The sequence below is a fragment of the Heloderma suspectum genome, chromosome 4 (assembly GCF_057233095.1).
Source record: "Heloderma suspectum isolate Gila_16-S chromosome 4, 16-S_ref, whole genome shotgun sequence".
Classification (NCBI taxonomy): domain Eukaryota; kingdom Metazoa; phylum Chordata; class Lepidosauria; order Squamata; family Helodermatidae; genus Heloderma; species Heloderma suspectum.
In genome coordinates, this window is record NC_139461.1 from 174,324,265 (window position 1) to 174,347,767 (window position 23,503).

The window sequence follows — 23,503 nt, forward strand, 5'->3', positions numbered from 1 at the left end:
GGGATAATGTGATTTAGGAAGATCTGTTTTGCAGTGAAAGAACATAATTAGATTAAGGGTTTATTTAGAACAAGGTGAAAGTTCATGGGAAGTGTAATTTTGGCTCCCAAAAGTGAGAAAGTAATACCAACCTATCATTAGCTAGATGAGTGGCTCTTCACTAATCACACCAATAATGTATGCAGAGACACATACATACATAACCACATATACACCAGGGGTGGGGGAAAATCTGATATTGCTTCTGCTGGTGGTATTGCCTATGCAAGAAAGAACTTCTTTTCTTCAAATATACTTCAGTGGATTTATGCATGTTTTCATCTGGTGATTAACAGTTCAAAGTCCAGGAGTATCACTTGGTCTTGAAATAATCCAAGGCATCATGTTTCTGTCTAATATGACTGTTTAGCTGTATGCAAGTGAAGGAAGAAAAAGGATGATGTTTTTGTTTGTTGGCTTGTTTTGCCCAAATGCTTCAGTTTCATTTGGAGAATTTGGGTTTGGCTTTCCAAGATGTGGTGGCCACTATTCTTCTTGTCTTGAGTTTCTCAAGCAGGCAAGGGCCTTGGGCAAGGTGCAGATAGTCCTAGGAGCAGCAGTGAAGGAGCAACCAGTTCAGTCCAAAATCATACACACAAGTTCTGAGGAGGGTTTGCAGGCAGAGGCAGAGGCGAGGTCAAGGCAGTCTAGAGGTCAGTTCACCAGCATCTGTTTTAACAGCATCAAGGCCAGTCAGGGAGGTGTCCGAAAGCATTATCCAGGTGGGTAGCCAAAGTCTAGGAGTCTATCAGAGTGGGTATCTCATTTATTTATTTATTTATTTACTATTACATTTATATCCTGCCTTGAAAGCAAAGCCAAGGTTTAGGTGCTGTTGTTTGCAGCAAAAAGTTGGCTTCGGTGAGGCTGAATTTATAGCCGGTCGTTAATCAGCACAGCTGGCTAATTAGGTCAGCATGTTGCTTTTAGGGGAGGCCCCACACTGTGACTTCCTTTTGTTCTTTTGCTGCTCGCGTCTGATTCTACACTGTTCAGAGGGATGGATCCCCGCAGAGTCCGCTTCCAGCATTTGGGGAAGTTCAGGAACAGCTCGAGGGGCCCAGTTGCTCCTGTAATGTTACCAGAGGAGAACTGTCAGCCAAGGCCTCTTGTTCTTTGCTGAGCTCTGACTGGGGCCCATTGTGCTGGCTCTCCCCTTCCTCTTCTTCCTCAGATGAATCCTCCTCCAAGCAGGGCAGGACACTTGTGTATTTTGCACAAGTTTATGTCCCTTGACTCTTGGATGCTGAGAAGTATGGGTGGGTAAGTGCCTGCAAACAGACAGGCAATAATTGGCCAGGGAGAAGACCAGTGGTCTGGCAGAGCAGAGAGAGAACCTGGTGGCCTCCTCCAGCAACAGGTTGTCCAGACTGAAGGAGTCACATACTTTTCCCAGATACATTGTGCTCAAAGGGGTTTACATAATAGGTAAATACAATGGCCATAATAAATGAAAATTATAATACAGTACAATCTTAACGCTTGTTAGAAAAAGGAGACTCTATAACCGTTGGCGTCTCAAGTTACGTAAGAGCCCGAGTGGCGGGAAAATATAGGCGGAGCAAAAAGGGAATCATACTGACACGCTCATGACTAACAGCTTGGTAAGCTGATAGTGACTGTTTATTGGATATTGACTTAGTGAGCCGATGTACTAACTGTTTCATTGGTTACTGGTAAGAACAATAGAAGCGATATGATATAAAGGGCTTTTGCACACGTGTCTCGGGGTCCAGACTGCTCTGCACCCGTTTTGCAAAACGTTCAATAAAATAGTGTTGGATCCACTGCTGCCTGCCTGGCATTCTTTTCTTCTAAACCGAAAGCAAGGACTTTTTATCTAACACGCTGACACTTCAAAAATTAACAGTTCAGTTAAAACACAGCAAAAGTTTGAATGACCATTTAACATACCAATCAAGCCGGGCCAAGTCTACAATACATTGTTGTTGTTGTTGTTGTTCAGTCGTTCAGTCATGTCCGACTCTTCGTGACCCCATGGACCATAGCACGCCAGGCCTTCCTGTCCTGCGCTCTCTCTCGGAGTGTGCTCAAGTTCATATTCATTGCATCGGTGATGCTATCTAGCCATCTCATCCTCTGCCGTCCCCTTCTCCTTTTGCCTTCAGTCTTTCCCAGCATCAGGGTCTTTTCCAGAGAGTTTTCTCTTTGCATTAGGTGGCCAAAATATTGGAGCTTCAGTTTCAGTATCTGTCCTTCCAATGAGCACTCAGGTTTGATTTCCTTTAGGGTGGACTGATTTGACCTCCTTGCAGTCCAGGGGACTCGTAAGAGTCTTCTCCAGCACCACAGTTCGAAAGCATCAATTCTTTGGCACTCAGCCTTCCTTATAGTCCAGCTCTCACAGCCATACATTACTACTGGGAAAACCATAGCTTTGATTAGACGGACCTTTGTCGGCAAGGTGATGTCTCTGCTTCTTACTATGCTGTCTAGGTTTGCCATAGCTTTCCTCCCAAGGAGCAAGCGTCTTTTAATTTCATGGCTACAGTCACATAAACACAGCCAAGATGTCCAACTAAAACTCCCATCTTTGCCCCAGATGTGAATGCCTATCTCTGGGGTCTTAACTCTTGCTCCAGAAGAGAAGGTATGATAGAGCATTTCTACACCAGGCTAAAATCCCACAACTTTACTGGGGCTTTCTGCTTCCATTTTCTTTGCAGGATTGTGATGGGCTCATTTCTACAGCAAGCACGTTATGTGGAACTGAAAACTTCCTTTCTCAGCAATGCTCTATATGTACAGTGAAACATCGCCATCTAGTGGCTGAATTATAGTACTGTGCTGGCATTACACACTGCCAATATTGCACAATTAAGGTTTATTACAGCTTATCTCTGATAATTTGAACTGCTTGTGTAGAGAATCTCATAATCACAAGGCACTTCAGACAGCCCACCCTCCAATAATAGAAACACACATACTCTTTGCCCCACTCACATCTCAGCAGGCAGGGTGGTCTAAGCCTCTTGCTGAGATGCGATCGCTGGAGAGTGGAGAGGTTAAAGCTTCTTCCATTCCCTCCCCACCAATCTCCTGAGATCTCTTCAGGAGGAGAGGCTAAAGCCTCTTGACCTGCTCCAGTAACCCTGATTGAGATCACTGTCCCACTACTGCAGATAGAGGTGTCAGAACAGCTGCTTTTTCCCTGTAGTCCAGCTGGACTGTGCGGAAAGTGGGCAGGGCTCCCTGGTGCTCAGCAGACTGCACAGGAAGTAGCAGCAGGCTAAGGACTGCCCAGCCCTGCAATAAAGCATGTAGTGCTAAAGGCAGGATGCAATGGTGCAGTGAGGTAAATTTAGACTCTGGAGTTAATGGTCTTACCAGCTCCCACGCTCTTTAGATTGTAATTAGGACTGCAAGGAGGTCAAATCAGTCAATCCTAAAGGAAATCAACCCTGACTGCTCATTGGAAGGACAGACACTGAAACTGAAGCTCAAATATTTTGGCCACCTAATGCGAAGAGAAAACTCCCTGGAAAAGACCCTGATGCTGGGAAAGACTGAAGGCAAAAGGAGAAGGGGACGGCAGAGGATGAGATGGCTAGATAGCATCACCGATGCAATGAATATGAACTTGAGCACACTCCGGGACAGAGCGCAGGACAGGAAGGCCTGGCGTGCTATGGTCCATGGGGTCACGAAGAGTCGGACATGACTGAACGACTGAACAATAACAACCACTTCGGCCCGAGGCCTGAACCCCGGGCTGCTTCGGGTCACTTTGAGCCCCTTCTGAGGTGAAGCGGAGGGGGCACGAAGCGACCCGGAGTTGATCTGGGGCTCTCTGAAGCGCTCGGTGTGCTTCGGAGCTTCAGCACCCCCGGCCCAGTCGTGCCGGCGCCTCCAGGTCATTACCTGAACCGCCCACCTCCTCTGCCGCTGCCTTCTCCGCTGCCACCTCCGTCATCGCTCCTGCCACCTTCTGCGCCTGCGCCACCACCACCTCCACTGCCGTCATCGCCACCTCCTCCTCCTCCACCTCCACCACCGTCACTGCCGCCATTGCCTTCTCCTCTGCCGTCATCATCACCACTGCCAGGTCCTTAGGCCTGGATGTGCGCCGACTGTTATTGTAGGGAGTTGTCATTTTTAAAATGGCAACTTCCAGGACCTTCCAGAAGGTTGCCATTGTAAAAATGGTGACTCTCTGCAGTAACAGTCGACACACGTCCAGGCCTTAGGAGCTGGTGGCAGTGATGTGATCTGGAGTGATGTGATCTCGCCGGCGGCTGCCTTTAATCAGGCGAGCCGCCGCGTTCTGTACCAGCTGCAGTTTCCGAACCGTCTTCAAGGGTAACCCCACGTAGAGCACATTACAGTAGTCTAAACGAGAGGAGACTAGGGCATGTACTACCGATGGGAGCAGATGGTCGAGAAGGTAGGGGCGCAGCCGCCGTATCAGATGGAGTTGATACAGCGCTGTCCGGCTCACAGCTGACACCTGAGCCTCCATGGACAGCTGGGAGTCCAAAATGACCCCCAGGCTGTGGACCTGGTCTTTCAAGGGTAGCTGTACCCCATTCAACACCAGGTCAACATCCCCCAGCCTCCTCTTGTCTCCCACCAAAAGTACCTCGGTCTTGTCAGGGTTGAGCTTCAGCTTATTCCTCCCCATCCAGCCACTCACCGTCTCCAGACATTTGGACAGGGATTTTACGGCCAACCTTGGTGAAGATTTGAATGAGAGGTAGAGCTGAGTGTCATCCGCATATTGATGACACTGCACCCCAAACCTCCTGATGATAGCCCCCAGTGGCTTCACATAGATGTTAAATAGCATCGGGGAGAGGATGGAACCCTGTGGCACCCCACAAGTAAGTGGCCATGGGTCCGAAACCTCCTCTCCCAGTGCTACCCTCTGGTACCTGCCAGAGAGGAAGGACTGGAACCACCGCAATACAGTGTTTCCAATGCCCAACCCCTCCAGGCAGTCCAGGAGGATACCGTGGTCAACGGTATCAAAAGCCGCTGAGAGGTCGAGGAGAACAAGGAAGGAGCATTCACCCCTATCCAGAGCCCTCCTCATCTCATCCACCAAGGCGACCAAGGCCGTTTCTGTCCCATGCCCAGGCCTGAAGCCCGACTGAAATGGGTCTAGATAATCAGTTTCTTCCAAGTGTGCCTTCAACTGCACCGCCACCACCCGCTCAATCACCTTGCCCAAAAATGGCAGATTTGAGACTGGGCGAAAGTTGTTCAGAACTTGAGGATCCAAGGAGGGCTTCTTTAAGAGCGGTCTTATCAGTGCCTCCTTGAGGGCTGATGGCATCACTCCCTCCTCAAGGGAGGCGTTCAACACCGCCTTGATCCCCTCACCCAGTCTCTCTCTGCAGCTCATAATGAGCCAAGATGGGCAAGGATCAAGTAAGCAGGTGGTTGGCCTTACAGATGAAAGCACCTTGTCCACTTCATCAGGAGGAAGAAGCTGGAACCGATCCCACAAAACCGGTTTGCCACAGGCCGCCTCTTGCTCACTAACTGTATCCACAGTGTGCAGAGTAACACGCCTAATCTGAATGTGAATGGCATCACCTGGTCCTGTGGGGATTCTGTGAATGTCCCAGTTCAAAGATAATTGGCTGCCATTTCCACCTCTAACATGAGGCCAAATAACATGTGAATGTGCAGCCATGTGCCCTTATTGAAATGTCTGCCCTCTTCACGTATAAAGGGTGCAGCCGGGACCAGCAACAGGGGTTGGCATGGGTGGGCAGCTGCGGAGGGCCCAGAGGATTAAAAGGGCCCAGCCCTGACCCTGCGCTGCAGCTGCTGTCAGGATCAGACAGCTGCAACAGCTCCTCGTCCTCCTCCTGTCCTAGCCCCTGTTCTACGCCTAGCCTGGCTGGTCCTGCTGGCAAAAGGAAGCGCCACAGCAGCCAGCCAGACAAGCCTTCAGGGCCCATGCCGCTTCTGTGCCCTCATTGGATGCCCTCCCCCCAAAGGCAGTGTCTGATTGATTCAGATTCTTAAGTTTGTTTTTTTTTAATGGAGTGCTGGGGACCCTGCAAGCTTGTCTGTCCAGCTGTTGGAGCACTTTCTTTCACCAGCAGAGCTGGCCAGGCTAGGAGGAGGATGGCGATTGCAAGAGGAGGAAGAGGAAGTGGAGTAGCTGTCGTTGTGGGAGGAAGGAGGGCTGGCTGGTGGTGGCAGTGGTAGGAGAGGGGCATAGCTTGGGTGGTGTGTGAGTGAGGGGCCATTGGCAGCGCTATACTGATGGCCTGCTGGAGGCTGGTGCCAACCCTGGGGCAGCTATGTGTATTCATGTATCTGTCCTGTTCACATATAAAGCAGGCGGGGGATCTATTTTTACCGAAATGAGGCACACAGGTGAGGGGAGGGGAGCAAATAGCCCTCCCCCTCTGGCCTCACCTTGCTGCACTCCATTGCTTTAAGCAATTTTCTCCCATCTCACTTCTGGTACCAAATCTGGGTTGGGAGAAGAGTGCTTCAAGAAACAGAGCACAGCAAAGGAAGGGTTTGCTCATCTCACCCACACTCTCCGTTACATGGAAGAAGTAAACACCCAGCCCTGCTTTATACACGAATGGGGCAAACCCATGACTAAAATACATATGGTTGTCTTGTTTGCCCCATAAAGACAACTGCTTGAAATATGATCCAGTGTTTGGCGTAATACTGCCTTGCTGCTGCTATGCCATAACCCCTCTGGTTATTTATTCACATCTGACTGGCAGCTCTGGCAAAGCAGGGAGAAAGGAACCAGGCTACAGGTTCAAGCCCTGTCACATCTGACACTGTCATCAGTGAAACTATACCTTGCTTTTTACTTAAAGATTCAAATTCAGACTTTTATTTGTCAACCTCAGCAGCAGGGATTTGAGAGTATTTAGCGCATTGAAGGGTACAGCCACTGAACAGCAAGGAAACGTATGTATATTTAATCATAATAATAAATAAATGTTGGTGCTGGAAGAAATAAAATCTACAGGGATAGAAATCTGGGTTTAATGCACATAAAAGTTCTGGACTTGAAAGTACTGTCTGCTCAGAAACATTTCCTTAAGCCTCAGGTCTAAGTATTTTGGTGTAAGTCTCCCTCGGGAATATTCTTCTTTGATGCCGATCAACCTAATTTTAAAGAATAAGACAGTGACATTAGAATGAAGCTTTCTATTTATGAATGTTTTGGCAGAGTGTATTTCAGAATGAAAAGCAGATGCCTTGCATTCCCTACGATAACTTCACACGTGACATGTTTTCTACATGGGTATCAATTCCATAAAGGAAATTGCAGTCACTGTGTGTTTGCCGTCATGTATGATGAATGTGTACATGCATTTTTTTTGCCACATGTACATGCTGTGGGAACTTAGTACCAGTTGGGGCTTCCTGCTACGTGTGTATGTAACCTCTGCCTGTGTGGGTCCTGCTTAGTTGGAATAAAATTTGCAAAGATTTAAAGTGAAAGAACTTCTTTAGTTGGAACCACCGGTATACTCATCTCCCACATAGAGTTAATGTGTAAGTAATCTGTTTGATTACTTACACATTACACAGGGGGCCGCGGTGGCTTAGTGGTTAAGACGCTGAACTGCAGACTGGAAGATTGGCAGGTCAGCAGTTCGAGACCCGAGTGCTGCGTGACGGAGTGAGCTCCCGTCTTCAGTCCCAGCTCCTGCCAACCTAGCAGTTCGAAAGCGAGAAATTGCAAGTAGATAAATAGGTACCGCCTCGGCAGGAAAGGTAACAGCGTTCCGTGCACCTCGGTGTTCAGTCATGCCGGCCACATGACCACGGAAGCGTCTTTGGACAGCACTGGCTCTTCGGCTTAGAAACGGGGATGAGCACCGCACCCTAGAGTCGGACACGACTGGTTGGGGACACCTTTACCTTTTTAATCTGTTTGAACATGAACAGTACAACCAATCGTCCCTCTAGTCCAAAGAGAAAATTTGATAATTCTTGCTTACAAATGTTGTAGTCAAAGAATTCCTCTAATTCACCAAGGTGCTGCACACTTTATTTTACTTCTCTTACAAACAGCATTGATTCCAGAGCAAAAGGACAACAACAGCAATGGCAAACTTATACGTTGCAGCTTGTGGGACATCGTCCTGGAATAATAACAGAAATACAGCAAATAATACGAGATACATGCACACAAAAATGATTCCCCCATCCCCTTGCTAATTAACCATGCATAATGGTCCATGGGGTCACAAAGAGTAGGACACGACTTAACGACTGAACAACAACAAAATATACATCCATTCTATGTACCTTATATAAGGTGACAAGGGCCCCGAAATAATATTCAGTCTCCCCAGCAGAACAAACTGACTCTTCTTCCTTCCTTCCTTCCTTCCTTCCTTCCTTCCTTCCTTCCTTCCAGCTCTGTGTTGAATGACTCCACCCCTACAGGGCTAAACCAACCTATTCATGGGGGTTACATGTACACAGCCAAATAGGACATGCACATTCTCCTCAGGTATATTTGGTGCACATGCAATTTTCTGCACAGAAGTAATATCCATGTAGGAAAATCTGTGATGTCTGGTGGTGCCCTTAGACTTGTTGTATAATCAAATACAATAATGCAAATATATTTAACCCTGTAGGTTCCATTTCAACAAAATGTTTGGATCTGTAAGGGCTGTGTTACCAAAGGTTTTTCTTCAGTATTTAGAGGGGGAAAGCTACCTTTTTTCACACTACCACCCACTTAACGTACCTCACAGTATGGATAATGAGTTGGACGTTTTCTTACTATTTGGGCAGTATCCAACTGTGTCATTCCATTAGCGCAAATGATGTTGCGCTAGCAGAAACTAGGTTCTGAACTATGTGCAAGAGAAGAATCCAACTAAAGTTATGGTCACACAAGCACAGTTGCACAAGCGGTTATGCAAGGCGTTGCATATGTGCAACCTGTTATGCAAGGCGTTGTGTATAACTCTTGTGCAACACGTTGTGAAACCATTTGTGCTATGCATTGTGCATAACTCTTCTGCAATCTCTTGTGCAACAGGTTGTGCAGTTGCTTTAATGGGCAGTTTAATGGAAACAGTCAGCAGAGCTCTGCTAGCGCTGTTTGAGTTTGCAGAATGACACTGTTGATATTTTTATTTATTTATATGATATTTTTGTTTATTTATTAAATTTATTAATCGCCCATCTGGCTGGTCATCCAGCCACTCTGGGTGATGTACAACATATAATAAAACAGTTTAAAACAATAACATTCTACAATAAAAACATTTTCTAAAATACCCTAACCCACCCCAAATGCCTGCCTGAACAACCATGTTTTTAATGCACGGCGGAAGCTCATTAAAGAGGGGGCATGATGGAGTTCCTTAGGGAGGGAGTTCCACAAAGTGGGGGCCACCACAGAAAAGGCCCTCTCCCTTGTCCCCACCAGTCTAGCTGTCCTGGCTGAAGGGACAGAGAGAAGGCAATCCGAGGCTGATCTTGTTAAGCGGCCTGTCTGGTGCTGCTGGAGGTGCTCCGTAAGATAGGCTGGGCCAGAACCATATAGGGTTTTAAAGGTCAAAGCCAACACCTTGAATTTGGCCTGGAAAACACCTGGTAACCAGTGCAACTCCTTCAGCGCTGGAATGATGTGATCTTGCTGGCGGCTGCCTTTAATCAGGCGAGCCGCCGCGTTCTGTACCAGCTGCAGCTTCCAAACCGTCTTCAAGGGTAACTCCACGTTGAGCGCATTACAGTAGTCTAAACGAGAGGGGACCAGGGCATGTACTACTGATGGGAGAAGATGGTCGGGAAGGAAGGGGCGCAGCCGCCGTATCAGATGGAGTTGATACAGCGCTGTCCGGCTCACAGCTGACACCTGAGCCTCCATGGACAGCTGGGAGTCCAAAATGACCCCCAGGCTGCAGACCTGGTCTTTCAAGGGTAGCCGTACCCCAACACCAGGTCAACATCCCCCAGCCTCCTCTTGTCTCCCACCAAAAGTACCTCAGTCTTGTCAGGGTTCAGCTTCAGCTTATTCCTCCCCATCCAGCCACTCACTGTCTCCAGACATTTGGACAGGGATTCTACGGCCAACCTTGGTAAAGATTTGAACGAGAGGTAGAGCTGCGTGTCATCTGCATACTGACACACCCCAAACCTCCTGATGATAGCCCCCAGCAGCTTCACATAGATGTTAAATAGCATCGGGGAGAGGATGGAACCCTGTGGCACCCCACAAGTGAGTGGCCACGGGTCCGAAACCTCCTCTCCCAGTGCTACCCTCTGGTACCTGCTGGAGAGGAAGGACCGGAACCACCGCAATACGGTGTCTCCAGTGCCCAACCCCTCCAGGCGGTCCAGGAGGATACTGTGGTCAACGGTATCAAAAGCCGCTGAGAGGTCGAGGAGAACAAGGAAGGAGCATTCACCCGTGTCCAGAGCCCTCCTCATATCATCCACCAAGGCGACCAAGGCCGTTTCTGTCCCATGCCCAATCCTGAAGCCCGACTGAAATGGGTCTAGATAATCAGTTTCTTCCAAGTGTGCCTTCAACTGCATCGCCACCACCCGCTCAATCACCTTGCCCAAAAATGGCAGCTTTGAGATTGGGCGAAAGTTGTTCAGAACTTGGGGATCCAAGGAGGGCTTCTTTAAGAGTGGTCTTATCACTGCCTCCTTGAGGGCTGATGACATCACTCCCTCCTCAAGGGAGGCGTTCACCACCACCCTGATCCAAAGGATATTGCCCTTTGTGTACTGCAAACTGCCCTGTTGTCAGGACATATTAGGGAGCAGAGACTGCTACAGCTGCTGTAATCAAGATGAATGGTTTTCACTGTTCTTATCCTCAGGGAACCCTTTCTATGTAAATGTAACTTCCAAGGAACTTCTGTGGATTGTAGAGGAGGGGTGGGGCAGCTGTGGCCCTCCAGACATTGTTGGACTTCAGCTGTCATTATCCCTGACCATTGGCCAAGCTGCCTGGCGTTGATGGGAGGGCCACAGATTCCCCGTCCCAGTTGCAGAGCATTCTGGGTTAATTTACTCCTAGTTCAAGCCAGGCAGTGGCCAGGCCTGCTAACCCCCATTCACCAGGAATGTATCCTAGAGTGTGCCTAATGCTTTCCTGTGACTATGCATTGACTATAGACTGCAGAAAGAGATGTACTTCTGTAAAGCTTGTCCACTATCACTGATTTTTTCATACGCTTCTAAGGAACCCTGGGATTCCTAGGAACACAGTTTGACAACCAATGATCTCGAGCGAGATCAGGGAAGCTGTAGTGGTGTACTAATCCATGCCTTTTCCTTATTGGGTTTTCAGTCTATCAGCTGTGCAGTTCCCAGGCAGTACAACCTCCTGTGGCAGTGGCTGCCTGAAAATCCCAGCTGGAATAGAATAGTGGACTTGACATCACAAGTCTGGAAAAGGGTACAAATCCAAAGTAAAATCCTGGGATCATAGAATCATAGAATAGTAGGGTCGGAAGGGGCCTACAAGACCATCGAGTCCAACCTCCTGCTCAAGGTAGGAATCCAAGTCAGGATCTCATAACTGATTTGTTTAAGGAAAAAGCAACAGCATTTCTGATAAGGTCAGTACTAGAAACATACAAGTTGGTAAGGATGGAGGATTCCATAGATGGAGGAGAACTGACTGCAATGACATACTGATAGAAGGATTGTGCGGCCAATAACTAGATGTGAGAGTTTACTATTTAGTGGAAATAAAATTGTAAAATAAATGTCGCTTTAGTATTAACAATAAAGAGTCTTGTGGAATGAGTCCAGACCTCTGGCAAGAGCAATCTGTCTTTTCCTTGGCAGCCCTCTGGGCAGGAAGGAAGAGGGAGAGGCAGAAACAGAAAAGGGGGGACCCATTCACTTTGGCTCTGACCTTGCCTCCTGATCGCTTTGGGCCCACCCACCGTGGCAATGTGGCCTTCAACAGATTGCTTGTGAGGGAATGCAACGCTCAACAGAAAAAGGGTTAGCCACCTTGGTTATAGACTAACAACGTTATTATGGCATAAGGTTTTGTGGGCTACAGTCTTTCTTGTTTTTGTTGCAACAGACTACCCCTCTGGAAATGTTTTGTATTAGTGTCTTTTGACCTGTATAGAGAAATTGTAATTCATCGGTAGGGGGAGGAACATTACCACTGCAGCATGTGGTGGAAAATGCAAAGAATCTTCCAGCATGTCAGCATTTCCTTTGGTTATTTTCATGCATGTCTGCATGAGTGGTGTGTGAGAGAGTGGGTGGCCATGGCCACTGCTGGCATGTGGGCCCTGGGAGGTTTCCCAGATAGCAATCTGACCCTTGGGCCAGAAAAAGTTCTCCACATTTTAAATTTGTTGTATTCAGTTTGTGAACTTTCATTTAATTTGTTTTATTCAAATGGTGGAGGTTAGGTCTATCAGTGGCTATTTGACATGACGACCACATGGAATCTCCATGTTCAGAGGCAGTGTGCCACTGTAGACCAACAGCAACAGCAGGAAAGCAACAGGGGAGCAACAGCAGGAAAGAGGTGGTGCCTTCAGGCTTTACTTATAGGTTTCTTGGAGTCAACTGGTTGACTACTTTGGGAAGGAGAATGCTGTACTTGACAGTCCTTTGGTTCAGTCCAGATGGGCTCTTCTTATGTGAATGCCAGTCAAAAGTCTGACTACTGCATTTTGTCCCTATTGCAGTTTCCAAACACTTTTCAAGGGTGGCCTCACTCACATAGTGTGCATTTCAGTAATCTAACCCATGAATGTCTGTGATTAGATTGCTTTGTCTAGAAGAAGAGAAATAAGTCACAGTGAGTGCTCCCTGAACTGCTTTTGGAGACCAGGGAGCTGAACTCACAGGATTTGCTGCAAATTGGGAGCATTCCAAGGTCATTGGTGGCAGATGATGTTGTGGCCAATCTGCAGCCACCCCGGAGATCTCTGGTAGAAAAGCTGGATTTTCTCAGACAACTTTTTCTCTGTTTTATTGCTTTAATTCGGGTTCTCCACGCTTCTGGTGCTGCATGCCCTTATCCTCCGCATTTACTTCAGCATGATAGCCCTGCCCAGGGGTGTGTCTTTCACCTGGCCGTGACCTCACTGAACCTTTCCAGCCTTCAGAATCACCCAGCACTCCCAATTCATCAGTAATTAGCCTCCCTAATGATGTGCTTCTCTGATGTTTACATTACTTCACTTCTCCATCGTTGTGTTAGATCGCATCTCTGATATTGTGTAAAGTCGCTTTTTTGATGTTATGTAAAGTCAGTTCTCCGATCTGGTGAGGTTCAGAGCCTGTCATTGCAAGCAGGGAGAAAGTGCCCAGAGAAGGAGAAAGCAGGGATGGTGAAAGCAATAACTCCATGACAGTTTACTCAAATGGGGGGGGGGGGGCTGTTCTCAAGGGGAGCCTTCAGATGCTGCACTTGAGAACCGGGGATTTTGGCTTTTTAAGACAAAAGTGTGCACAATGGGGAACGGGAGAGAGGAATAACTCTGTGTCAGTTTGCTGGAATGGGGTGAAATTATGGGGGTGGGACGCTCTCGGTGGAAGCCTTCAGATGCTGCACTCGAGAACCAGGGATTTTGGCTTCTCAAGGCAAAAGTGTGCACATGGGGAAAAATGAGTTGGGAGCAATAACTCTGTGGCAGATTGCTGGAATGTGGTGAAATTGGGGTGGGGGGAAGTTCTCAGGGGAGCCTTTAGATGCTGCACTGGATAGTTGGGGATTTTGGCTTTTCAGGGAAATCTGCACACATGGGGAAAAATTAGTTGCTCTCCATTCATAATAATGTAGTACCAGGGGGGAACCTGAACAGGGGTGGGAAACAAACCTCTTTCATTGGTTGAGCAGCCCCTGACTGGTTGATGATGTTCAGTTCTACCCCCCCCACCCCACCCAGAAGTATGTTCCTTTCAAGTGCTGAGTGACCCATGAAAACCGGATTTTTAAGATATGGTACACTTGGCTTTTCTTGTTTCATGTGTCCCTGATGGACCAAACCCGATTCCATGAAAATCCGGTTAAGACTCCAATGCATGTCTTATTCCGTTGTCATGAACATCCCCACCCCACCCCCAGGCAGCGTTAAGCAGGCACTCGAAAACACTCCATTTTTGCAAACTGTGTAGAATCTGCTTTTTATTCCCTTGTTATAGCCAAAGCCAAGTGGGGGTTTTTTTGGTCGTGTGTGTGTGTGTGTGTGTGTGTGTGTGCGTGTGTGTGTGTGAGAGAGAGAGCGAGCGAGAGAGACCCATGGCATTGAAGGATAGGCTAATTGCCAGGAAGAGAAGATAAAGAACATAGCCCTCTTCCTTAGTTTAGCTGATATTTTCAGTTTTATCAGGGTGTTATTCAGATAACATCATTAGTTCACAGACTGATTTTGGCTAAGTGTGCTGCTACATAATTATAGTGGAAGCTCTAAATATGGTTGGAAGAAGACTGATACTCGACATAATAAAAAGTTGGATGGAATTGTTAAACTTGGCACACTGTGAAGTCTGCTAAATGATGCCAAGTCAATAGCTACTTTCTTTTGTATGCCAATGTTAGTATTTTTTTTTTATTGATGGCTAATTTTAATGCTTTCTTGTTCCTGGAATTCTGCATGTGATACACGTTGACACTTACATTATTCTTTGTATGCCCCTGATGATGAAATAGGTTAAATCAAGGGATGTTTGGGACAAATCCTTCTCAGAGGTCTGTCCTTCTCCCCACCTGAGCTGGTACTCTGGGCAATGGAAATTTGCACCCATCCCACAATGCAGTCTGTTCAGCCAACCCAGAGAGTAGGTTGATTTCCATCTCTGGGTTGCCAATTCCTGTTGCATCCTGTTACTTTCAGCCAATTTTCTACCCATTTGTCCATAAACCACAGTGGTTCCCATGTCTCATCTCCCCTTGGGATTGTCAGAAGCCCCAGACTAAATTATTTGCAATAGTAATTACTATTTTATTTACATAGTGCCATCAGTATACATAGGATTGTATCCAATGTTAGTCTATCTTACGTCCCATTCATTTCAATGTGTCTACTCTGCATAGGCCTAACATTGGATATAACCCATGGTGCTTTAGAGAGTAACACAAGCAAAAGACAGGTCCTTGCCCTAATTTGGGATGGAATGGGATGAGGAGAGAACTGAGAGAGGGAAACATGTGTAACAAGGTATGATTGTGATGAAATGCAATTGCGCCAACAAGCATCGGGTTAATTTCCATTGGGGATTGCCATGGGTTTCCTGGAGAAGGGAAAGCCACCCTCCATCCTTTGGCACAAAGAATGGCCAGATCTTGTCTTCCCACAAGGTAAGTCTTTATGGGCCCCTGCTAGTTAATGTCACTAGGGGTATACCTCTTAAACCACCTTGCTCAAGGGAGGGAGTCCCCTAGGGTGTCCCCTAGGGTATCTTGCTATGGGATCAACTGTTCCCACCTCTGAGAGAAATTTCTCTGAGTGTGAGATGGAGCTTCATCTTGCCTGGCAGCTGGTCCTTGCTCGTGGGCATCTCTACACCTCCAATTTATCGTAAATTCATGACTGGCCACTCACGGAAGTTTGCAAGTCCATTACACGGCGGCATCATCCTCCAGTGATTTTCCCACCATTTCCCCCTGCCTATCCCATGTTATCCCCAAACGCAAAAAAGGTGGTATTTTTCCAGCCTGCACAACAGGACTGCCATAAGCTCCGCGTGAATTTCTCCCATAGCGTGAAAAAAATGTTTTGTGTGGGTGGCTGTGGGTGGGGGGTTTGGGCTGCGGGGCATGTTGCCCCGCCATGCCTGCACCAATCTGGCTTCTCGCCCAGTAAATGGCAGAGGTGGGCCCCATGGAATCAGGGCAGATGGCAGCATCCCAGCCTGCCGGGTCACCAGCATGCCATGTGTGCCTGAGTGCTGAGTAAATGGCAGAGATCGGGAGTGCAACACCAAATGGTGGGCACAACAGGAATCCAGCAACTCGCTGGAAAACCAGTGCCTGTGGAGGGGGGGTGGGGGATGAGGGGGTCTGTTCACATGTCAGTCACAACCCAACCACAAGTAATGTCCAAGGGGAGGGAGAGGGGCAGGAACCAGGGAGGAATTTTTGCTGTGTCCCAGCATGTGATGATTCATTGTGGAAAAGCAGTGATGTTTCCAAGCGGCTTTACCACCCCCATGAAAAGGGAACAAACAGAAAATGAAAAGATGGGGACAGCCGTATAAGGAGCACAACCCAATCCTGCAATGAAACCAGAGGGCGGGGAGTACTGGTATTGATGCGGATTTCCCTGCCTGTGTGATGGAGCCCCACGTTTCTCAAGGAAGGTCGAGTGCTATCTTCACTCTGGGACCATCTTTGTTTGGGGTGCTACCTCTACAACAAAACAGGAAGGAGAGTAGCAGTGAAGGGTTGGGTCTCCCGCTCTCGTGGTGTTCCCAGATCATTGGGCAGTGGCAGTCGGCTCTCTGCTGAGGCTGTTGATGTTGGTGCAGGCGCTGGCTGTCTGCTTTGCCTTCCTGCCTGGACAAGGTCTTTGCCTATCCCCTGTGCTTGTCCACACCCTACTCACCATCCCTGGGGTGGGTCTGAGATTCCCCAACCTTGTTTGGCTGGGGAAAGATCCCCCTTGTCATACACTGCTACACCCCAAAAATGGTGGCATCCCGTCCTGGCTGCTCTCCTCCCTGCTGAGGACTCGGGGATTCTGTTTCTCCAGTGGCTGGCTTCATCTTCCTTTCTGCTTTTCCCCCACCTCTCCTGTCTCACCAGGCCATTTAAATGGCCCAGTTCAGTTGGCAGGACATCCCCCGCCCACCTCTAGCCAGCTTCTTGATAGGTTGCAGCTGGCTGCTGGTTGGGCCAGCAGACTCCCAGAGGCTGTCTGACATCGGGGGTGGGGAGAAGGACCTTGGCAGCTCCTTACAGGCATGAAGATCTAAGGCCAAACTAGGCATTATGGGAGACACATAGCTGCTACCAAGACATCTCTCCAATAATGTCTATAAAAGAAACACATGATGACATGCATCCAAAGCCCTCCTCTGGGAGCCTCCTCCTCTGAGGGAGGCACGGGGGGCAGCAACTAGGGAGAGGGCCTTCTTGGTGGTGGCCCCCCATTTATGGAATTATCTCCCTGACGAGGCCGGCTGGTGCCAGCATTGTCATCTTTGCAGCGTCAGGCTAAAACTGCCCTCTTCTCTCAGGCATTTGGCAGCATATAATGAGTCTCTTTAATTGTCTCTGGCTGGTTGTTTTAAAATGTTTTAGATATATGTTGTTGCTATGTGTGCTATTTCTTCTATGTCATTACATGAATGGTTTTATAATGTATTTTAATTTAAATAAATAAATAAATAAATTGTGAACCGCCCAGAGAGCTTTGGCTATGGGGCAGTATAGAAATACAATAAATTAAATGAATGACATAGTTTAAAGATGTTGCTGGGAGTATGCAATATTGCAGCATTGTTTAAGCTAAGTGGTTGTGGACAGGAGACCGTTTGGAGCCCTGTGTAAGCTGCTCTGAGCTTCTAAAGAGGAGCAAGACAGAAATCACTTCCACATTGGATCGCTGTTTGGCACTCCATGCGGGGCTGTCTTTGAAGACAGTGACCTGGTTTGCATGACACACCATAGCTCACCATGGGTTATTTAACCCACCATGAGCTCCGGTGCCCACAGGTGCCATTCTTCAAATGCAAAATATAATCGGGGGTTGTCATGTTGACCAAACCTGGCCATCAGGTGTTATGCAAGGTTTAAACAACCCTCGCATAACCCTTGCATAATCTCTGATGGTCAGGTTCAGATGACACAACAGCCCCCCTATAGGGGGTTGCATATTCAAAACAGTATTTGGCATGCACTGCTCCTCCTCAAGGGTTAATTAACCCATGTTGGTGTCGTGGAAACCGGCCCATTTGGGAAGCTTCAGTTGGCCCAGAATGTGGCTGCCAGAATTCTAAGTGGAACTGGCGTGTTAGAACTCGTAACTCCAAGATTATATTGTCTGCACTAGTTACCAGTTTGTGTCTGGCCTCAGTTCAAAGTGTTAAAGCCCTAAGTGGCCTGGGGTCAGACCATCTCCACTCCTATGAATCCGCCTGACCCTTAAGATCTTCTCTGGAAGTTGTGCGCCATGTCCCCCCAACTTTGTCTGATGTACATCGTGTGGGCACAAAGGTCACATTTTCTTCTGTAGTGGCGCTAAGACAGTGGAACATGCTGCGACAAGGAGTTCACCTGGCTCCATTACTGCCCACTTTTTGGTGAGCAGCTGAGACAGTTCTTTTCGAGCTGACTTTTAAAAATTTGCTTTGGGGGGGGGGGTGTCTCCCTCTGCTCTTTGTGTTGTTTGCTGATTTTACAATGTTTAATTTATTGTTGATGCTTTAATATGTTGCTTTAGATATTTGTATTGGCCAGTTTGAGTACAAGGCTTTTTTAAAGAAACGTTTTTAAAAGTATATTATTCCACCCTAACAAATAACAACCCTGCATATGAATAAGGGCTTCTTCATGCACATTTTTGAAACGTAACGAACCTGGATTTATAGACTGATCAGAATTTTATCTCATTTCTTCCTTTGCCCTGTGTTGCATAGGTTTTGTCCCTTGGGTGCCTGAGAATAGATGAATCGCTCGCCTGATCTTTGGCTGTATGCTAGAATCCAAATTCAAATGTTTAAAAAAACGCTGTTACCCTTGATAAATCTCTGAATGGTGCAGGGCCATACCTGATCAGACGATGCCCCCAAAGCAGGAAAGAACCACAGTCTGCCTCCTAGTTAAGGTACTGCAGATGCGATTCTGATTACTGCAAGCATTTGAAGCTTCCCGATCTTGCTTGCTGCAGCCTTGGCTATGAATGTAGTCAGATCAAATTGAGGAAAAGAAGATCTTCCCTTCCAATCACTCGGTGAGTAGTCTGATTCCATTTTCTGTATGTATGTGTAAATAGAGTTAACATTCTTGCCACTGTTGGACCCCAATAGGCAATTTTAATTCCTTCCAGTCATACTGTAGAGGTATGACTCCTCTTGGCAAAAAGCCAAGATTTATTTTCTTGCTCTTTTTAAAAGATGTATAGCTTGTGTTCATTACATGAACAGACCAATCTGCTTAGCTGCATAAAGGGCATGGAGATGGAGACACAAAGGAAATATTGCAGAGCAATTGAATCTGTCACAGCTCAAGAGAAAAGGGTAAGAAAAAGCACAGATATTTGACTGAGCATCATCAGCAAGGTTAGAGCCTGTAGGGAATATGCCTTAACCGTTTTGAGTGAAAATTTCTGCTTGTACAACCCTGTTAGGGATGGGTGGTTATTATTATTGGCTGGGGGAGGGGGGATGAATGTTCTCCCTATGCCGTGAGGAAACCTGCCTAGCTGTTTTATTTTCTCACAAGGCTTATTATTCTCTGCGTCACCATCATTTCTGCTGCCCTTTATTGCTCTGGGAAATGTTGGGTTGGTGTGGGAAGTCTAGAATAACATTCCCTGTTGGCAGAAAATGCACTCGCTCACTGCTTCTGAATACTACCTCCTCTTTGGGCTCCTCCCCACAGCTCAGATGGCACTATTGTGCTGGGATGGGGTGTGAAGTTCTTGGTTTACCTCCTTGGAGATGCCACCTTCTAATGAAGTTTTAAACATCCTGCCTGTGGATGTTGGTATTATCTGAGTTCAGGTGGGATAAGTTGAGCTGGGGGAGCAGGAGACTCCTGCAATTCACAGATGAGTATTTCTTTATTTCTTCTTCATATTTTATTAGCTTTCTGTTCAAAATACAGAGCTACCAAACAAATTACACTCTCCCCAACATATTGTAAGGTTTCCTTCTCCCTCTCCCATAGCATTGCATTTTGTTGCCTGCGCACGCTGTCAAACCTCCAAAACCTTGATTGGGAAAGGAGTTGGAAACTCACCCAGGGTCTCAAGCTGAAGGGAGCATTGAGCCTGGTGAGGACTCAGTGTTTGTTGAGTGGACTGTCTGCAGTGAGCTAGGGCAAAGGGAAGCAGTAAGTGTCTTAGACCTTTTTTAAAAAGTTGTACAGGTTGTACAACTATGAAAATCAACTTCCAACAATTACCTTTAACTACGTGCTTTTTGCAGTTTCCAGTTTAATGTTATTTGTTCTACATAAAAACCAGCAGAATGCAGCTTTATTTGAGACAGCATTACCAAGCACTATGAGAACTACAAATGCTATAAAGGACTATAGTAGATGATAACAGAAAATGTGTAAGCTGATTGGGGTGTGGGCGCCAAAGGTGTGCTATTTATCCTGGGCTGGACCTGTGTGCTCCTTCCTCTCCTTTCTTGTGCAAATTCCTTCCCTCCCTTTAGTTTTCTGAGCTAGCCATGGTTTGCATTACATCTGCGGATGATAATGCTAACTGTAGTTTGCTCTAAACCACAGTTTGTAAATCCTCTCCTAACCATACTTCTAAATTGAGGGTTGAAGCTAACTACTGTTAGTAAAAATGTCTGTACAGCTGCCTGTAATGCTAACCATGCTTAGCTTTGAAAATGAAAAGAGAAGGAAATTTTTAGAGGGAAGGAACATGCAAACCCGCCCATAGGACACTGGTTAGTAGATCAGGCAGCGTTATTTCTGCACCAGTTCTGTAGGATGGCACATGTTTATTTCATTATTTAGCTATTCATACAGACCTGAGAAAATAGGATGACCAGATCATACCAATTTCTCAGTGTTATTTTGCGTTTTGTATAGGCAGCAGTCTCCTTTTGTTGTAAAAAGTCTCTGACCCAAGACCAAATGATGTATGTGAGGCAGCATTTTCACCTCAGCCAATTTTTTTTTTTTTTACTTTATGGCTGCCCTTCTTTTTCAGTCTCCCTCGCGGTTATTTCAATCCTAAGTAGCTATAATTTTAAATACTAACTTTTAGGTCCTTATGCCAAACCATGTAAATCCATTGAATCTAATGATTTATACAGTCTGACTGTTTTTACTAGGAATAAACTTTTGATCCTACAACCAGTAAGCATGTGCAGCTCACATTTGACAGGGCCCCTTTACTTTGTGGGTGGCATTGTCAGTGATATCTACTAAAACAAGAAACAATGTTAGTTATGGTTTTAATATTTTTTCCTAATAAATCTTTATTGTAGTTTCCCCTTCCCTTGTATGTCCTTAAATTCCCATTTCTTTCACCTTTTATATGTCATTACTGCATTTTCTTATTTTCTTGTTAATTTATTTCCCATTATTTTTTATTTTCATTTCCAGTTTATTCACCTTTCACTTTTCGATAATATGCTCTTAGGGCACAGTGCAGTCCAATGCCCGTTTAGACAGAAAACAGTCCTACAGTTCCCAGCATGACCCTGGCTGGGGCCATGCTGGGAATTGTAGGAGTTTTTTTCTGTCTAAACATGCATAGGACTGCGCCCTTACAGCATGTTACTGTATCCTCCGTTTCCCCTCTCGTCCACTTACTTTTGTCGATGACAGCAGCAGCAGCACTGCCAGCTGTCTGCACAGAGGCAGCTCTCTGATGCAAGAGAGTGACAGTACATCCTCCTGCACCATAGAAACCTGAGAGAACACAGACCAGAGTGTCTCTCTCTGGTTTCTGGAGATAGGAGGAGGGGTGGGAACAGCATTAACCCCCCCTTTTTTTGATAATGTGGAACAGCTGGGATTTCTGTTGTAGAGGGATGAAGAGACAAGTGCAACAACCCCAGCGATGTCCCAAGTGATGCCTGTATTTCCTGCTTCTTGTTGTTGTTGTTGTTGTTGTTGTTGTTCAGTCGTGTCCGACTCTTCGTGACCCCATGGACCATAGCATGCCAGGCCTTCCTACCCTGCGCTCTCTCCCAGAGTGTGCTCAAGTCCATATTCATTGCATCAGTGATGCTATCTAGCCATCTCATCCTCTGCCATCCCCTTCTCCTTTTGCCTTCCATCTTTCCCAGCATCAGGGTCTTTTCCAGGGAGTTTTCTCTTCACATTAGGTGACCAAAATATTTGAGCTTCAGCTTCAGTATCTGTCCTTCCAATGAGCACTCAGGGTTGACTTCCTTTAGGATGGACTGATTTGACCTCCTTGCAGTCCAAGGGACTCGTAAGAGTCTTCTCCAGCACCACAGTTCGAAAGCATCGATTCTTCGGCTCTCAGCCTTCCTTATAGTCCAGCTCTCACAGCCATACGTTGCTACTGGGAAAACCATAGCTTTGATTATACGAACCTTTGTCGGCAAGGTGATGTCTCTGCTTCTTACTATGCTGTCTAGGTTTGCCATAGCTTTCCTCCCAAGGAGCAAGCATCTTTTAATTTCATGGCTACAGTCACCGTCTGCGGTGATCTTGGAGCCCAAGAAAGTAAAATCTGTCACTGCTTCCATTTCTTCCCCTTCTATATGCCAGGAAGTGATGGGGCCAGATGCCATGATCTTAGTTCTTTTAATGCTGAGTTTCAAACCAGCTTTTGCACTCTCCACTTTCACCCTCAACAAAAGGCTCATTAGATCCTCTTCGCTTTCTGCCATTAGGGTGGTATCATCTGCGTATCTGAGGTTGTTGATAATTCTCCCGGCAATCTTAATTCTGACCTGTGATTCATCCAACCCAGTGTTTCTCATGATGTACTCTGCATATAAGTTAAATAAGCAGGGCGACAATATACAGCCTTGTCGTACTCCCTTCCCAATTTTGAACCAATCGGTTGTTCCATGTCTGGTTCTTACTGTTGCTTCTTGACCCTCATACAGGTTTCTCAGGAGACAGGTAAGGTGATCTGGTACGCCCATCTCTTTAAGAATTTACCAGAGTTTGTTGTGATCCACACAATCAAAGGCTTTAGCGTAGTCTGTGAAGCAGAAATAGACATTTTTCTGGAATTCTCTTGCTTTCTCCATGATCCAGCGAATGTTGGCGATTTGATCTCTAGTTCCTCTGCCTCTTCGAAACCCAGCTTGTACTTCCGGTAGTTCTCGGTTCACATACTGCTGAAGCCTAGCTTGTAGGATTTTGAACATAACCTTGCTGGCATGTGAAATGAGCGCAATTGTACGGTAGCTTGAACACTCTTTGGCATTGCCCTTCTTTGGAATTGGAATATAAACTGACTTTTTCCAGTCTTGTGGCCACTGCTGAGTGTTCCAAATTTGTTGGCATATTGAGTGCAGCACTTTAACAGCATCAACTTTTAGGATTTTAAATAGCTCAGCTAGAATACTGTCATCTCCGCTAGCTTTGTTGTTAGTAATGCTTCCTAAGGCCCACTTGACTTCACTCTCGAGGATGTCCGGCTCAAGTTCAGTGACTGCACTATCATGGCTATCAGGGACATGAAGATCTTTCCTGTATAGTTCTTCTGTGTATTCTTTCCCCCTCTTCTTAATCTCATCTGCTTCTGTTAGGTCCCTGCCTTCTTTGTCCTTTATCATGCCCGTCTTTGCACAAAACGTTCCCTTGAGATCTCTGATTTTCTTGAAGAGATCTCTAGTCTTTCCCATTCTATTGTTTTCTTCGATTTCT

General features: G+C 46.6%; 1 protein-coding gene across 12 annotated transcripts in view; it reads left to right on the forward strand.

Annotated features, from left to right (window-relative positions):
* RGL1 (ral guanine nucleotide dissociation stimulator like 1) overlaps positions 1-23,503 on the forward strand; it is a 187,979-nt gene that overhangs the window by 12,540 nt on the left and 151,936 nt on the right. For 10 of the 12 annotated variants that reach the window (XM_084851351.1, XM_084851352.1, XM_084851348.1 and 7 more), the window contains exon 1: positions 17,935-18,911. The exons of 1 other annotated variant lie outside the window; for it this stretch is intronic. The gene's annotated coding sequence lies outside the window, so the exon portion shown is untranslated. Of the gene's footprint in view, positions 1-17,934; positions 18,912-23,503 lie in introns of those variants that run through there. One more of the 12 variants, XM_084851346.1, reaches the window with a different exon arrangement.